Source organism: Saccopteryx bilineata, chromosome 1 (genome assembly GCF_036850765.1).
Source record: "Saccopteryx bilineata isolate mSacBil1 chromosome 1, mSacBil1_pri_phased_curated, whole genome shotgun sequence".
Taxonomy (NCBI): domain Eukaryota; kingdom Metazoa; phylum Chordata; class Mammalia; order Chiroptera; family Emballonuridae; genus Saccopteryx; species Saccopteryx bilineata.
Window position 1 is genome coordinate 182,429,433 of NC_089490.1, and position 19,100 is coordinate 182,448,532.

Sequence of the window (19,100 nt, forward strand, 5' to 3'; positions counted from 1 at the left end):
GGACATTTTTATACAACATGACACATGAGCACGTATGTCCTGGGGCCTCTACAACAGAAAACAAAGATCAAATCCACACTGAGAAACCCTGCCTGGGGCATGGGAGGAGCTGACAGCTGTGACCCAGCTCCTGCATCAGCTTCTGCTCGCTGTGCCACACTGGCCCAGGGCAGCACCCTCTCTCAGCGCTCAGCAAAACCAGGTGGTCCTTCCTCCCAGTGCAGCTCCTGACTTCCCACCCTGGAGGGGTAAGGACTCGGACGAGCTGTTCCTTCTCTTTGCTGATAAGGGAATGCATACATGCTTCCTTTCTATGCCAGACTCCTCCAAGTGTACAGGTAAACATTTAAGGAAGGAGAAAAACCATCGCAGAGTGGTAGAAAATGGACCGCGTTTTTATCCCTACTACCTGGTGACCTCAGGCCAAGGGATCTTTTGGCATCTCAACGGGCACAGCTGTGAAACAAGCAGGGTGTCCGGCCTGCCGTGTCACCTACACGGGCAGTGGACCTACATCACTGAGGAAGGTACACCATGAGATTGGGTGTCGGCTTGTGTGGGAAGGGCCTTCCTCCACAGGTTTTGATGAGGACATGAAGAAGCGAGGCTCTACAAGGTAACAGGAGAACACTCTGGCACACTTAAGAGTGTGAATATAAAGCTGGCACATAAATATAATGTAGACATAAAGCCAGCACATAGACCTGCTGTGGCTGAGGTCACGTTAAAGCATTGAAACCTCCCATTTCTTATCTTCCTCTATCCCACTCACTCACATATATTATGCTCCTTGACTCCGAATAGTTCTTTTCCAATCATGAGTCATACTGTTCTCAGCTATAAAATGATGGCGTTGAACTAGATGATCTATGTTCTCAGTTCCAAAAACCTGGATGAGATTCCTTGACTCCACATCAGTGACATGAAACAGAAGCTCATTCAGTGCTTTGCCTTGGTAAGTTTACCTCCCAGCATAACCTACCCAGAACTCTATTCTGATGTTGTGGTGAGGGTGCCAGCCACTTTCTTTTGATACATTTATTTAACCAACTGCTTAATGGAGTGCTTTTCATGCGTACTGTATATGAGCACCTGAGGATACACAGAAGAAGTAAAGTGCGTGGTCCCCAGTGAGAGCTCAGTAAAAGAAAGGAGAGAAAATGGGGTGTCCTGATGTGCGAGGCATTAGCCCTCTACGAGGACTCTACTGGGACTTAATGGATGGACATACAATATTTTAAACAGGCATGAAGAAGAAAGAATAATCCAGCAGGAATATAGTTATAAGACCAGAGGACAATGAGGGTACTGCTCCAACTTCAGACTTGCATTTGAAAATCAGGCAGGATGGGGGGTCACATTAGGAGGAATTTTCAAAAACAACTGAAGAAGACTGGATTCTCGAATTATCTTCGGCAGGTCATAGGGACCCATGATAGGTTCTTGAGCATGGGAATGGTGATGAAACCACCCCTACTTATTCTTTTAAATATAAATCACTACTTCCACATTTGCTAGAAGTAGAAAGGTAGCCTTTTGTACCGCTGATAGAGAAAAGCAAAGTCTCCAATCTGAATGTGCTCTCCCAGCTACGGATCGCCCAGTAGAGCTCCGGCCAGATCTCTCTGCCTCCCTCCATCACTCAACCTGCGGGAGGAGGAGAGATTTGTCACTTTGATGAGCCTGTCCTTGCTGCTCCCTTTTCCTCCAGGATCCGGGCTGCCAGCAGGAAGTACACATTCTCCTCCGCTCTCCACCGCTGGTTCCGTGGTGCACCTGGGTGAGTTTGTTTAATTCTGGGATTCAATCATAGGAAATCTTGCCCACGGGTACAAACCCTTTTCTCCAGCATCAGTTTAATGGGTAATAAAGGTGCTCTTTTGGATTTCCATCTACCTCACTCATTTTTTATAATCTTCAACTTGTCAGACCTCAACTTTAGACCTCAGTGAGAAGATACTGACTTTTCAGAAATGGCAGTACAGATCCCTCAGCTCTGCATAGTCAGTTTACACTGATTCCCACAAACGCTTTCCACTCTGGGCCCAGAGCTCAGTGACATGGTACCGCACTGCAGACACCGATGTATTGCACATGAGAGCAGCACCACAGCCCACAGCGTCCTACCAGCGTCCTCCGCACAGCGATTCAGAACCGACAGCTGTGGTAGTCGGGCCTCACCATGTCTGGGCCCCCATCCCAGAATCTCCTTAGCTTCCCAGTGGCCCAACCCTTTCTGGGTATCCAAAGCCCACAGCACTCTATGCCACCAGGCATGACTTATACTAAAGTAATCCCCCCAAACTGTATTTTCCCTTCTTCCCTACTAACCCCCTTCCACGCTGCTTAAATAGAAATCTATATTCTATCCCCTCTAAGGTATACAAGATAAATGATCAGTGAAATGAACTCTTCTAGGAAACATCTCCATTCCAACTGATTAACATGTGATGAGACAAGTTGCAAGATGCTGCTCATATCAGGATAAAAACTGAATTCACCTCTCCCAGCTGGGACCTCGGCCAACAACCCTTTGCTGTCCCCATTCTCAGCCCATCAGAAGGAAAACTGGACACAGAGGTCATGAAGCTACTTATATCTCAGGCATCTTTTTAAAGGAGGGAAAAAATCTATTATTAGCATTACCATTATTACTACTATTAATAGTAGTTCTAGAAATAGCTGCCATTTATGGAGTCCCATTTCTGGGCCAAGCACTGTGTTAGGTGCTTCAAATACATTATCTGAATGAATTCACCTTGGTCCTATAAGGTAGGTATTGGGGTTCTCAACTGACAGATAAAAATGAGGCTCAACAACTTGTGCCAAAAGGACACAGTGAATAGCAGATACCAGTCTACCGGATACCCAATTTTATGTTCTTTACACTATTTTGGGGAAGTCAGGATGAGAATCCTTGACATTCTCATCCCCTGCCCTCTGAAAATATAACAAAAATACCTCAAAACTAAATAGTTGTATCAACTATGTGAACTGATTAAGGTCAAGGACACTATCTCCCACTATAAGAGCTAAAGTTACAATACTTGGAGTATTTATACTCATTTCTGTCCTTTTGACCCCCCCCAACCCCCACCCACATCCCTCCTCCAATCAGTTCAGCTACATTTTTCAGGAGCAAGCTGCCCCAGTGCCAGACCAGGACGTGACTCCAGAACACAGCTTCTCCAAACAACTCCCTGAAAACTTGACTCCTGGAAACCACAGAAAGAATTGAAACTCATCATTGAGCCGACAAGAGACAGAGAAAAACAATGCTCCTAAAGCCAACAGGATTTCATGTGAGACACAAACTTTCCGACTGCCACCGGGACAAGTGCCCACGGTCTAGAACCAATGCATTCAGATGAGGACAATCACAATGACACCTTAAACTGCCATTCACAAAAGCCCTCTCTTCTGGCCCTCCCTGCTGCTGGCTCTCCCTGAAGTGTCCCCATTCCTCAGACCTGGATCATGCACCAGGACTGACCCCACCAGTACCAATTAGACATGCAAACACAGAGTCACTTAGATGCACGGATTAACTTCATTACTCCATTCCTAATGCAGTATAACTTCTGTCCGCCAAAATACTGGTTTTCAGATATGTTTCTCCAGTGTTCAAATTTGACTTGGAATCCATGACACACAACACTTTCAAGGATACATAGCAGTGGTTCTCAACCCTGGCTGTGTGTTAGAAACACCAGGGAGCCTTTTTCAAATGCCCACGCTCACATCCCATGTGGATGCAGTTAAATTGGACTCTCCAGAAGTGGGGCCAGGACTCCCTTATTGACTCTACCACAAACACCCACTACCACAAAGGATGACAGTGCTACATGGTGCTAAGGTGCCACTGAAAATATATTTCCATCAATAAGAGTGACAAACGTCTAAAAAATAAAAAACATCTGGTTGACCAGTACTTTGTAAATAAAAGGATGACCAATCACATTCATTCCAAAGAAAACCCAGGCCTGGAAGTGAGTGAGCATTTCAGATCACAGGGGAGTCGGTGAGATCACTGCCCTGTGTCGCCCACGCCGTCCTTGAGTTAACCTGCTTAACAGGTAAGTACCATCATCTGCCACCTGCCACAACGCTTTTGCAGAGCTTATGAAAAAGATTTAAAATCTCCATTGAAGGGAAACAAAGGAGTAATTTGGAAACTTCCAAAAACTTCATTTATCCAACTGGGCAGTAAATTACTGTGCATTATTGAATATATTAATTGCCCAAATGAGTACTACAGGGTTTCTCAGTAAGAATAGCCAGATTTGACTAATTCTCAACTATGATGGGAAGGCCCATTACAGAAGAGTTAATGATTGAATTAATGACCAAAAGAATCCAAGTACTGATTGAAAAATCAAGATTGATATATTGCCCATTTCCTTACCTTCCTTCAACCATTAAAAAAGGAAGAGGAAAAGGAGGAAGGAGAAGGAGGAGAAGGAGGAGAAGGAGGAGGAGGAGGAGGAGGAAGAGGAGGAGGAGGAGGAAGAGTTGGAAGGTCAATATGGTACCTTGTTTTTAGCACTGTGAGGCACAAAGCAACCCTACCATCATTCCAGGCTGCTCACCTCACTCTTGTGATATGAACAAAGGGTTGCATGAAAGAATCTACAGATTCATTACATAAAAAGATTATACCTTTATGCTTTTTAAAGTAGAGGCACCAAAAACACAGACCCAAGCGCCTCTTCGATCCACTAGATGGTGCAAGCTCTCCTTTTCAAGCAGGATGAACAGGAAGAGAAGCTTCAAGCAGGGTATCAAAACCTTAGCCTGGGTGCGCCCCAGCAGCCCCACGTCGCCATGGAGCCTTCAGAGGAAGGGGATTTCTTTGCTAAGAACTCTTTCTATTTTTCAATCAACAAAAGCAGAAAGAGAATTGTTTCCTAAATTCTGCACTGGGAGCTCACCCCATGGAAGGACTCATGGAACTGAGATTTTCTTCAGGGCCGGGCCATGAAAAGGGATGATACCGGGGCCTCGAGACTTGGGAATTTGGGTTTTGGTCCAAGGTTGACTGGTATCAGCTGTGTGAGTCTGAACAAGTCACTTAACCTCTCTGGCCCTCCCAGGCACTGGAATTACACAATCTCTGAAATTATGTCTAGTATTAAAATTCTATAGGTACATAGCACACTATGTTTCCATCTCCAATTTAATCTCTCCATGTAGATTTTGCAAGAACTTGAAGGTATTAGTAATTCACTTACCGAAATATGAGATGTTATTAATTTATTTACTGAAAAACATTATGGAGTGCCTACTGGTTGCCAACCATTGGGATAACACTATGTCAAGAAATAAGGATGTGTGACAAATGAGAGAGTCCCTCACTTGATTCCACATACAGCTCCTCTAGGACACTGAAATCTCATGGACTTCAAAACTCTGAACTCCTAGAATTCCGACAGAATGATACCTTCAAAGGGAAAACCAGACAGCTAAAGCTACTGGTCCTATTAAAGCATTTGACACAAATATAAATATCACACATGCCTATCAATGAAGGGACTGCTCGGTCCATCTAAAATTATGATTTTCCAATGAGTACATAATAAAAATAAAAACGGTACTGACAGAGTCAACACATGCCCTGTGTCAGCACCATGGTAAAGTGCCAATTCATTTCATCCTCACAAATTCTATAAGGCAGATGCCATCATTATCACACCCCACCCCTTTACAAATGAGGAAGATGACCCAGCGAGGTTCAAGATTCTGCCCAAGGGCACACAGTTACCAGCTGCAGGGCCAAAACAGCAACCCTGGCAGTCTGACCATATCAAACCCTTTGCGAGAACAAATATGCTGGATGCCACGACGTCAAAGAACACACTTGCCTTCCCCCTTGCTCTCCATTCCAGTCTATGTACGTAAGCCAGTGTGCCATGCGCTCTGGCACAGCCTTGGATCCCGCATTGTGAAGATGCTACAGGAACGGCAGCAAACAGTTCCCGAGGAACAAGCCCAGCTCACCATCATTAACAGGAAGAGGAATAGAGATGCCCAAGGCACCACGAGGCTGGCTTCTGGCCAAGGTGATGATAGTGTGGATCCCATGGCCAATTAGCTCCCTAATTGTTCTGTGAATATGCAAAACGAGAAGAAAAGATTTAGGTTTCCATTCCCATAGCAACATGCCCGGGTCCCAGCTGAATATACACTATGTGCCTTATCTGAAGCCTCCCTGCCTACAAAATATTCAGAGATACAGTGCTTAAGTAGGCTAGAAGCTTCGCAGGAGAACTTAGATATTAATTACAAGATCTTCTTGAGGAGAAAAAAAAAATGAAATGAATGCTCCAATAGCTTCTATTATAATCTATTTTCACATTCTCGGAGGCTTTCCACAACAAATAGTAAACATTTCATTATGAGCCACAGCTGGTCCACACAGGATAGCTCTGGGATAAACAACAGACTCTCTCAGGCTTTTCTATATATCGATGACAGGAAGGTGTATTTGTGTATGGATTTAAGCATCATCTTTCCACTCAATAATGGAAAGTGGGGAAAAGTAATAAGGTGACAGTCAACAGGCAATGCCATCTTTATTGTGTAACTTCCAATGACAGGGGGCATTTGTCTCCCCTTCTGCCCACAGCTCTGGTGGGACTGGGTCAGCGGCAGCACCACGATGCCTTGTAATGTTCTGGGATAGACAGGACATCAGTGAGTGGCCGGTGTTCCCACAGACAACTCTCCACTTGAGTTTTTATGGTACTGACATCACTCTCTCTCCACAGGTCTTGAGAGCATCACACAGGAGTACAGAGCTGATCTCAAAGGAATAATGGCACTTGTCCAGCGTCCGGAGCAATGGGAGGAACTTCCCTCAATCAAACACTGTGCACACATCGGGGGTGGAAACACACTCGTAGAACCAATAAGATCCCAGCCATCTCCTTTCACTGCTTATCTTTAGATACTACAACTACTAAGTCCTTAAATAGTGCCAAGTACTCTGACCTATGTTATCGACTTTCATGGCTAAAACAGCTCCGGCGGGAAGCAGGGCAGACCATATCCCCGTTTTATTACCTTCCCTGTTTGGAAAAGGCTCCCAAAGTGCTTTCATCTACCCTCTCATCTGATGTTGGCCAGTCTTGGGAGGCTGACACGGCAGGGTTACTATAGATGAATAAACTGGATCCTTAACTGGGTTAAGAACTTGAGATTCCACACAAAATCGGGACTCTTATCTTCTGAATCCGCAGCCAAGGTGCCGGCGGAAGGACACAGATCAGTGTGATCATGCGACTGTGGCCGGTGGAGCAGCCGGGTGCCGGCTACGGTGCGCCTCCAGGGCCTCAGCCCTACCTCAGAGGTCACAACCCGTAGTAGGCGGGGGTTCGCGTGTAAGAAGGGCCCAGCTACCTGTCTTTGCACACTTCTGTTTGAGAACCGCTGGCACTGAGAACTAGAATAACAGAAAATAATTCTAAGAACAACTAAGTGGACATCACATGCTGAGAGAAAGAAGGAAAGAGTACACGCAAAGTCATGCTGCCTATGAAAATAACGGACAATGAGCATATTATCCAAACTCCAACTACGAGAGCACAAAAAATGGTACTAAATTCCCTGTCTGTTATTATCCCGCATCAGTGCCCGCCTCACAGCACATACACCAATATGCCACGGCATACGAAGGACGCAGCGTTTCACGGATTCAGCTGCTTAAGTTGAGAGGTGATACGTATTTAGTACTAAGTGCCACAGACAGTAAGCACTTTCAATGCAGTCTCTCCTTTATTCTTCACAAGAACCCAATCAGATAGGTGTTACTACCCATAGGTAACGTAGGCACATACAAGGTACTTGCCACAGTCATATTGCTAGTTAAGTAGCAAAGAGAACGCAAACTAAGGTCTCTCTAACCTCAAACCCCATGTTTTAAAGCTTAGTTAAGCTCCTCTGCATCCCCCAGAATTGTATGCATCAAATATAATGCATTGATTGGATGTATCAGATGGCATGCGCTTTCAGTTTTCAATTGATAAATCAGGTATTTCAAGTCGAAGACTCTTACAGCCATCACTAAATTCTTCTAGGTGTACTTAATAGCTGGCTCTCATCAGATAAGCGATTATTAATTTAGGCTGTCTAGAGCTGACCAGCTTAATATGATTTGTTTTTCAACCAAGTTTAATAGTGCCACTGCCGATCCATGTTACACAAGCTGCAGGCCCGCGCACGGACTGGGCCTTTTAATTACCTCGTTCAACTGCCATTACTGATGGACCACAGTGACCCTTATACCAGGCCTGTCTGCTTCCACAGTGCTCTTCTGTTTAAGTCTGGGGTAACCGAGGAGACAGAATGATTGATTGGGCCCCGCCACTGCCACCCCCGCTCCTCGGTCACACCTGGGCCTCCAGCAGCAAACGGGAGCCACTGCGCAACATGAACTTGAGGTGGCACCGGGTGTACCCGCTGGGCTCAGGCAGTCGCAGTCCACGGTGTCCCCAGCTACCCGGTGGCCCTACAGGGGAGAAGTACCTCCCTGCTCCGGAGCCCATGCCAGCCGGCCCGAGGAGCTGGCAGACAACAGCATAAGCTTCTAAGAGCAACAACATCACTTCTCCATGGCCTCCTTGAGATTCCTTCTCTGTGCACCAGACCAGGAGCCCAGGGACCCAGGTGAACACACAGGTGTGCTTTTAGGAGAGTGAGGGACAGAATCACTGAAGTGACAGGTCTACTCCAGGCATGGTAATATACCAAGTTCCCTGCAGACAAGGAGAGCTCAACACCATTACAGGAAAAGGAATAAGGAGCTAGCAGACGACAGAGCAGGACAACCTTTGAGGATCTTTCATGCTCGACCATCTTGGGTCAATAATCTAAAAAGAACAGGTTTTTAAAAGCAACTTACTGAAACGCACAGATAGAAGAACAACGAAGGGACCAAAATACTATCCCACTGCAGTCTTTAGTATGGTTCTCCTGAGAGCTGGCGTCTCGTGGGGACTCCACAACTCAGGAAAAATGGTAATAGATTTAGCAAAGAAACACCAAATTTGAAAAATAAAATCTCAAAGCACCAGGGCCAAGGTGGCGTCCTAATGTCATGGTTTTGACTCCTTTCTTCCAATTTCCTGCTAAAAGGAATGATCTGGTTAATAAAATTTTACAGCCTTAGCGGAAACCAGACCTAAAACTTCAAGGAGTTTTATTCACTGGGAGGTGACACAGGTGACAGCAGGGTGACAGAGAATACCAACATGCTCAGCATCCAGAAACACAACAGGAAGTCTGCCAGCAGAGCAAGCAGGAGACCTGTCTCTGCCCTCTTGCCACTCCAAACCCCCTCCACCATCTCCCAGATGAGGACGCAAGATGCAGGAGGAGAGGTGGAGAGGGTGGGGCTTAGGTGAGTGACGGGCTGCTCTGCCCTCTCCTACTGGAGGTTAAAAGCAGCAGGACATGAGGGATTGGGTGTTCTTCCCGTAAACTCAGCACCCAACTACAGCTCACTAACATTTACTAATGATGATCATTTGAAGACTGTATTTAATTGCTCTTAAAATCTTTAGTCACTAGTTTCATGGGGCCTAAGTCAAAAACATCCCCAGCAATAGTGAGAGCACCCAACGGGGTTTCTAAAGGGGTCCCAAGCACACCCCACCCACAGGCACATTGATAGCAAGCGGGTGACTCAGACTCTCACAATCCCCACCTTTCCTTCCCTAGTCCCCCCAAAACTTCCATCCATCAACCTAAGTCAATAAGCCATAAATTGCTGTGCTCACAGGATACAGCCCATGAATATGGATGTGTGTGTTTGGAAGACAAGATTGTAAAACAAATGGGCTCCATCGTGGCTTATAGGGACCCAGCACACGTGTCGTTAAAGAAACGTCTGACATGATTCTACCCGCACACCCTGTTCCAGCATGATTTCAGCCCACAGGAGAGAGTGGGAAAATCGTTTTTTCCAGTAAATTTTTTGTTTGTTTTTGCTTCTGTTTTGCCAGGCACACACATGTGGCATAATCTGCGGCATGAAACACAGCTAGCTGCTCTATGCAGCGACCAAGGGTACAGGCTTTCTTTGAGGTCACAGTTATTACTGCGCATGCCTGTGGGCTGTCTGCAGAAAAGCATGGGGTGTGATGACTTTTTCTCCCTCCCGTCACTTACGTGAACACCCTCAGTGTCTCCGCCTTCAACTACTACAGAATTTCTTCCTGCATTTCTTACCAGTCTCCAAATAAAGAATCCAATAGAACCCACAAAACAGAAGACCTTCCACGCTCACAAGACACGTGCCAGAAATAACAGGACTGAGCCTAGGGTGCTATTTATGGAACCCTTCCCCTCCAGACACCCTCCAGTCCCCCTCTGTCCCTGCTGGAGAGATCTTCGGTGGCTGCCACCAACTGTCTGCCGGACTCCCGCCAGCCCCGGACCCCTAACAACACACCTGGGCAAGGACTTCCAACCAGCCTGCTTCCCTCCTGTTTTTGTCTGCTGTTCCTCAGCCTGATCATTGCATTAAAAGGGGGGGGGGACTTGATCATCCTTTCACTTGGCCATCTCTTCCTAACTGGGGACCTTCCTTCCACTGTAATTGTCGTCTTCCAACATTTATGGATCATCTGAAATATGCAGGACTCCAGAGCAGGAGTCATCAAACGTTTTCTGTGAAGGCCAAAGTGCGAATATGTTAGGGTTTGTCATTGTCGTATACTCCTTTCTTTTTAAAATGTGGAAAGCACATATAAAACACAATTTACCCCTAACCATTCCTCAGTACACAGCTCAGTAGCATTCGGCACACTCACACGGCTGTGCAGCCAGTCCCCACCCAGGACTCTGTCACCTGTGGAACTGAGACCCTGTCCCAACTCCTCGCTGCCCTCTCCTCTCAGCGCTGGCAGCCATGATCCCGCTCTCTCTCTGCGTGAGTTTGATTTCACATGCGATCTGTCCACTTGCAACTGGCTTATTTCACTTAGCAGAACTCAAGGTTCAGCTATGTTGTAACGTGTGTCAGTCAGAATTTCCTTTCTCTTAAAATCCAAATAGCATTCGTGTGTGTGTGTGTGTGTGTGTGTGTGTGTGTGTATGTGTGTGGCATATTTTGTTTACCTATCTGTGGCTGGATAAAAAAGCATTCTTAACTCTCAAGATACTCAATCAGAGGCCACAGGCCAGATCTGACCCCCAGATCGTAGTTGGCTCAACCTTGCTCTGGAGGAATAAAAAGCATACTTCATAGACCAGAGTTTCTGAAACTTTCTCAGTCCATGGTACCTTCAGTATATCAGTAATCTTTTCATAGCACCCAGAAACCAAAAGAAATACCCAAACACACCATTTATTAAGTATTTAAGACTAAACAACTTACTATGTAGTTGAGTCCTAACAAATTAGCTCCTGTTGCGCACTTAAACCTGGACATCAGACTGGACACTGCCCATCTTATTCCCCGTCGCACACGGATGTTCCTGTGTCCTTGTGTTTAAAGCACAATATCCACCCCAAACTCAGCTTTGCAAAAGCATAATCGTATTGAAAGGAATGTGTATTGAATGCTGAAACGAAACTATTTTGAGCCAGCAGTTCACTTTGTATCCAATAGATGTCCCTGCATTTCCCTCATAAATTTAAAGTACCTGGCAGCATCCCCGTGAGTTCACCAAGAAGCCCGGCTAAGAGCCCCCTGGCACACTGTTTGGGAACTGCAGATATAGACTCTTCCAGGAGTTTCAGGGGAGGTGGGGGCTTGGAGCCCAATACCAAGAATATACCAACCAGTACAAAAGAACAGACGCTCAGTGCAAAATGATTGACACAGACATTAAGAGCCACAGACTCTAGAAAAGAGAGAAGCCTAGAACCCCCAAAGGCAGAGACAGGTAAATAAGAGAAAAGAGTCAAGAAGAATCCTTCAAGCCCAGGTAACTAGGAAAAGGGTATTATTCACACAAAGGAGGTGAGCAGATGACAAGCCAAGGTAGCCTAGGAGAGAGAGGTTGTGAGTTTGGCTTTTGATGTTCTAAGTCTGAGGAGGACAGCCGGTCATTCAAGCAAAGAGATCCAACCAGTGGTTGAATATTCGGGCCGAGTGGATTTGCAGACTGTGTGGGTCTAGTTGACGGTGTTCCCAGGGGCTGATTCGCGGAAGCCCCAGCGCTGAGCCCGCCCACTTCAGAGGCGGGTCAGGGGAGCAGAGGAGGAGAACCAGGAGAGGCTGGAGTGTGGGTGTCAACCTGCTCAGGGGGTCAGAGGCCTCGGGGCTGTTAATGAAGGCATTCTTTGAAATTCCAGTATTTTCTTTTAATTCATTGCGTTGACACGGTTTCAATTGGGCCGCTCAATTAAACACCCTCCACACACTGCATTGTGCGCCCCCTGCCCCATGCTGTCTCTTTCCACCCGTTTTACCCCCCCTAGTTCCCCCACTTCCACGCCCCCTTTCCCTCTGACTACTGCTACCCTGTTGTCCGCATCTCTGTGTTACGTGTATATATAACTTGACTAGTCCCTCACCTTCTTCAATCCGACCCCTCTTCCCGCTTCCCTCTGACTTCTAAGCAAATGAGTAAGTGCACTTGATGATCTGGTGAGGAAAGAGCCGGCAGCCCCTCAGAAAGAGGGTAGAGGCTGCCATCTTTATCTGGTGGTTTGGGAGGGTTTTATGGTTGGTGAGCGGCTTCACTTCTCTTCTGTATCTTTACCTCTTGTACCCTGTTTTCTGCAGCCTCTTCCTCTCAGTTTTTCCCTCCTCTAGAGCCCTTTCCTTTCTGTTTATTTGTTGCCCGTCACCACACTTCCCCAAATGCCGGTCCACACATGCTTTTTGTCACCGCCAGATTGTCCCAGGAGCCCTCATCACCAGACCCCTGCTGTGCACTGCAACTGCTTGCTATGGCTGTGAATGTTCGCCTGCCTTGGGCGTCTAGGTAGGGTCCTTCCTCAGTCCCCCTTGTCCCTGACCTCTTATGCATGCCACAGTGCTCTTGGTATGCGTTATGGAAACGCACTCCCCCATGCAAGGTTCTTGCCGGATGCTCTCTCCCGGAACCTCCTTCTGCACCTGCTCAACGCTCAGCACCCCGTTGCTCTCTCCCTAACTGCTCACTGTCCTGCGCTGGTCTCACACCCTCCCCTCACCGACCCTGGCTCCTTTCTGTTACAGCTCTTAGTTTAGTCCATCTTGCGTTAAGTGTGGCTTATGAGTCAGTCTCCTGGGTCCCAGATTATAAACTCCATGGAAACAAGAGGGTTTCTCAATCACTTCCGTTTCCCCATGGGGCCTGGCGAGGTGCTTTGAACCTGCGGCACACTCTCCATATGGTCTTCAAACCAACGGTGTTATCCTTTCACTGCACATGAGATGGCAGAACCTGTCCTGAAAAAACTAGAGCAATACCTTTGCATATGACAACAGCACACGCTTTTCAGAATGGCCTCATGTTTGTCACTCTCTGTCCCCACTGTGGAACAGATGAGGAAACGGAGACTCAAAGAGGTTAAAAGCTTTACACAAGGCCAAAGAGCAGTAAATACAAGAGCCAGGACTAGACCCAGATCTCCTGACTCATGGGCGGGTATTATTCCGCTGCACGCTCTACCTCTGTGAGAATCCATGTAATTATAGCCTGGACTTGGTGATCATTAACCTGTGCTTTAACTATTTCTTCATTGTTTATACGTGTCTAGTGTGTTGTTAGCTTATCTGCTTGTCACATTTAAGTCTAACTATGAGTTTAGATTCCAAAGGATAAAGGATGAAAGCCTAGAATTCGGCAGTAACTATAAACTATAGAAGATAGACTTTCTTATGTATTTCTAGAAAATTTTAAGCCACAATTTACTTAAGCATTTCCAAACACACTCTACAGATGCCACCTATACCTGCTAATTAACCCTTTGAGTAGTTCGAACGTTCATGTACATCCTCGTGCCTCCTGACCATCCAGAGTATGATCTATTTATTTTAAAAATGTGTAAGGCAATGTTAAAAAAGACAAATGTATGTTCTTGTTTCCATATATTGGTTATCAAACAAACATAATTTTAAGTTAATAAAACTGAAACTGGAACTAATTTCAGTTTTTGAAAAAAAAATTCACTCCCAGGGGTCAGCGAGCATGAAAATAACTCACTACTCAAAGGGTTAGCACCCTAAAATGGTGACCCTAGGAATTAAGTTTGCTGGATGCCTTCCATTTGCTCCTCCCCATCTTTTCACCCTGCGCTGAGTCTCAGTTGATCTGAACGGACCACTTTTCCTATGATTCCCTTGCCATCAGGTTTACCCAACAGGAATCCATCAGGACATCAGAGGAAGGAAGGAAAGAAGGGAGAGAGGGAGGGAGGGAGGGAAAGAGGGAGAGAGGGAGGGAGGGAGGGAGGGAGGGAGGGAGGGAGGGAGGGAGAGAGGAAGGAAGGAAGGAAGGAAGGAAGGAAGGAAGGAAGGAAGGAAGGAAGGAAGGAAGGGGAGAGATAAGGAAGGAAGGATAACATCTTGATATTTTATTTTATTCCACCAACTTCCTCTTCTTCTTCTGGGAAAATGAAACAGCACTTCCCTCTGAGGTTGGATGTAGCCTGTTGATCTGCTTTGCTTTAGACCAGGGGTCTCAAACTTGTGGCCCGCGGGCCGCATGCGGCCCGCCGAACAATTTTGTGCGGCCCGCAGACTAATCCACGAAGTTCAAAATATTTTGGATAAAATTAAGTAAGCCCGTGGATTAGTCTGCGGGCCGCACAAAATTGTTCGGCGGGCCGTGAGTTTGAGACCCCTGCTTTAGACCATGAAATGTGCACAAAAATGGCATGTGTCACTTCCAGACAAGGGCTTCAAAAGCCAGTGGACCTTTCACTATGACATTATGACCAGTGATATCAGATGGTGAAGGTTCCATCAACCTGGGTCCCTGAGAGAGGACATCATGGAGAAAAGCTATCTATAAGCAGCTCACTCCACACCCTAAGAAAGATAAGCCATGTAAACAAAAAACAAACATTCGTTGCTTTGGCCCCGAGATGTTGGTGGTGTTTGTGAAGGTGGCATAGTTTTAGTGACTTATACAGTAAGTTGTTTTCTCAAGCTGATCCTGACTAAAGCAACCCCATGCATGAGGGAAGCCTTTGGACTTCTGAATATTCTGCACCAAAAAAAAAGGTCTAATTAAGCAAATACATATGCCTATCTTTTTGACATCTACAATCAGAAAAACCATGGAAATCAACCACGTGCAAACATGGTAGCCATGGGAACACACCTCTCAGACCTCCAACTACAGGAAGCATAAGTGACTAAGGGCCCCTGTGGCTACACTGAAGTCCTCAGAACACCTCCCACAGGCTGCACACAGCCAATGACCGGGTGCAGTGGGGACGCCAGGGCAGGCCTGTTCCTGGGAGTCACGGGCCTCCTCACAGCAGTCTAGGACACTCCCAGTCTACCTTAACCCTCTCCTTCATTGGGGCCAGATGTGTGTTGCATTCTGACAACTCCCCAGCCTTCCTCACCTTGCTCTCCATGTTTCTTCTCATCAGCATTTCCCTAGCAAAATCCTTGTGCATTTCATTCTATCTTGGCACCTGCTCCAGTGAGAACCCAGACTAATACAACCACACCGATGAATACCCAGGCTTAAAAATTTAGCTCTGATAAATTACACAGACAAGATCTTGCTGGACAGGGGCGCTCCCGTTAATCTAAAGTCATAAATAACTATTTCTGTACAATGTGATATCCACGGCTATGGCCAGATCTAATTCCTAAATGACCTATATGAGCATGGTATCATTTTCTTCAATATGACTTTGACAAAGTGTGATTTTAACCTATCTCAAAAAAAAAAAAAGCGCTCTTCCCTAAATGTCCAAAAGAGTCTTCCCATCTCTTATCCAAAACCCTGGAGACGGTGCATTTTGGAATTTAAAACATCATGTTTTAGAAAATTACTCTCACAACTGCCATCTTTGACATATCCCAGAAGATCTGGAGCAGAACTGCACAATCAAATACATTAACTGCTTCTTCCATAAAACATATAACTATTAACACAAGTGAGATAAAAAGAAAGAAACACAACAGGGCAGTTCGGCGATGGGTTTGCCACGAAAGAGTCCAGCAAAAGGTGACGCTGTGCTGCCATACCAAATCATTTTTTAAAGTTCTGTTTTCAGAGATTTTTGAATTTTTGAGTTGGGAATGAGGGATTGCGGGTCTCTCTTATCTACACTACAGAAAACTATGCAGCCCTATTAAAAAAAAAAAACAACCAGCTATGCCTTTGTACCAACACAGGAGAACAAACGGCCTCCCAGGCGGGCGCTAGGCGGGGAAAGCTCACGGCAGGGCAGCCTGGCAGGAGGCGCTGCATAGCCGCTGGGGGGGGGCGTGGAGACAGCCCTCGCCAGTCAAGCACCCCGCCCCCACATCCCCTCCTTTCACTACCCACAGCCCTCTGTAAGGCTTCATCTCTCGTTCAGAACTGCTGTGGAGGTATGGTTTGGGAGTACAGTATGAGCATGGTGATGTGGCAAAGCGCTTCAGTACGAATTTATAGTATTTATGAGGCAGACAGATGAAAGTCACCTCTGGCAGCTGCCTCCACTGATGGCGGGTGACTGGAACGCTGTGCACAAACGGGGAGGGGCTGAGATTGTGCCCAGGGGACACTGACTTAGGGTAGCAGATAGGGCTCTTCGGTCACAGCAAGGGATCCAGACTGTGAAACGATGGGCAGGAGCCCCTGCAGGAGGCTTGAGACTCCCAGGTGTCCTCTTCCACATCCAAGGAGAGACACAGGCTATCAGATGTGACTGCCCCCACTGGGAATGCCCCAAGAAACACCCAGCCCTGGACTTCTGTCCTCGTCTGCTGCTGAGGCCCCGTCCTGCCATTCATAAGGGCGCTGTTCCTCATCAGCCACTCAGGGAGCCCAGAGCCAGAGGAGAGGCTGTCCAAGCCCCGCCTTCCCTCCCAATCTGGCAGCTTTAAATTCTAAATGATAAAAACACAAACAAAACAAAAAGATGAAAAGTAGGAGGAAACATAAATTAAAGAGGAAATATTCTCTCTAGTCTCTCAGTAGTCCCAGCAGAAATAGTCCGTGATGGATAAAAGTTAAGAAATCTTAATTAGGGATTGGAAATCTAATATGGTAACATTCACTTTGCATTTTTTTATGCTTAGTATTGACTATATATTTCCACCATTCACATGTATTAAAATAACTTCATGATTTTAAAAGCCTCGTGTTCATGATTGGTCTTATTGAGAACAGTATTAGTTAATAGACACATAGCACTATTATTATTTCCTGTGAACTACTGTCTGGGAATGCACCAAGTACAAACACACCGTGGCACTTTGACAAACCTCATTCCATTTGTGTGCCACTTATTCATCCTCTAGAATAGATCTCAGGTGATATGCTTGGCACTGCAGATCCCGCGTGAACAAAACAAGCGTGAACCGTACCCTAAGAAGTAGGCAAACCACTGTGGACGCAGACACTAAGCAAGTTACTGCACAATTAATGATGTGATTCCACTTGTGCTGAGGGTTATGAGAGAAAGCCCAGAGTGACCCGTCGGATCCTCAGGGCAGCTCACTGAGGTGGAGGGCATCCTCATTATGGATAAAGAGTTATGATTAATACTTGTAACATTAAGGTATGCTAATTATAGTGACATAACATATACTGAACAAATAATAATGTTATAATTATAGCTATTATGATAATGACCTAGGAAATCCTTTTATATAAACTGGTCAATGAGGAAAAAGATGAGAAGAAATGTTGAAGAATGTCTAAATGTGTAGCACAGTAGAGCATCAATTACTGCCAGATGATTTCACTAACCCTGCTGCGTTCCTCCGCAGAGAATTCCCCCATGCAGGGGCTGGGAGACCTTCACTTCAAGACACCCACCCCACCCCCAGAACAGCGAGTCGCTAACAGAAAGACAACCTGGAAACAAATACAAGGTTTGTATTTGCCAAAGTTATGTGTTCCATATTTCACAAGACATTTCTGATTTCAAAGACTCAATCCCTTTGTGGCCATAAACCACTAAAATAACCTAGAACTCTCAAATATTTTCATGTTCAAACCACACCCAAGGTTACCTCTTGAACCTAGGCATCACACACAAATCCTGATTAGGGCAAGTAGCCTGTGTGTTTGGAAAACATCGCCACTGTGCTCAAAAGTCACTGTGTGGCAAGACATGAACATCTTCCGTCGAGACCTGCTACTCTTAAGAAGAGCACGCACAAAGGCTGCTAGAATGCTCCACTAACCGTGGCAGGCAGCTGTGGTACGGAACTGCTTCCAAGGTAACATCGTCTCAAAATAAAATGCTCTGGGAATTTGGGGGCAGGGGCCGGAATGACCTGCTGCCTGAATAAACTAGAACTCCCATCACCAGCCGGGACTCAGCCATATCAGGTTACCTCAGGGTCCGTGAAATGAGATCCCATGGATATGGGACTCCTAGATGGAGAAAGGTGGGCATTCCATCAGAAAGCTGCTTTCCTACCCAGGTCGGCAATTCCAGCAACTTTCCAAAGATCCTCTTGATCTCGATACTGTGTATGTTTTTTGACTTAGTGAAGAAACAAACTCCCTAAAATTCGAATTCTAGGCCCATGGGTGCTCCTGACAGCCTACAGTAGAAAAGCCATTGGTTGACTTATCACACAAAATGAGTGTCATAGGGATTCAGACGGTGCTAATGAGACAGCCAACCTTTGATGGGACCTTAACTTGACTTCATTTGATTTTTTTGCTGTCACAAAGATTTTATAATAAAAAATTATGTTCTAAAAGATGGCAAATCCACGAGACATTTGCTACCAGCGCCCCTCTTCACATCCCCAGGAAACCATGCACCCCGTATAACAAACATGGCCGCAGAGGACAGCTTCACAGAGAGTTCCAGGTAGCCGCTATCCACTAACTAAGTAGACACAGAAGTCGGTCTATTTGCCAATCTTGGTTTAAACATCTCTTACTTGACATTCAAAATGTCACGTTCTAGGACACCAAATGAATCCCATCAGACTTAAGCTATCGCCCCTGTTAAGACCTGTGTTTGAT

At 46.0% G+C, this 19,100-nt stretch overlaps 1 protein-coding gene across 4 annotated transcripts in view; it reads right to left on the bottom strand.

The window, feature by feature from the left end:
* Positions 1 to 19,100, bottom strand: part of FHIP1A (FHF complex subunit HOOK interacting protein 1A) — a 252,247-nt gene that overhangs the window by 53,522 nt on the left and 179,625 nt on the right. The window lies entirely within an intron of this gene.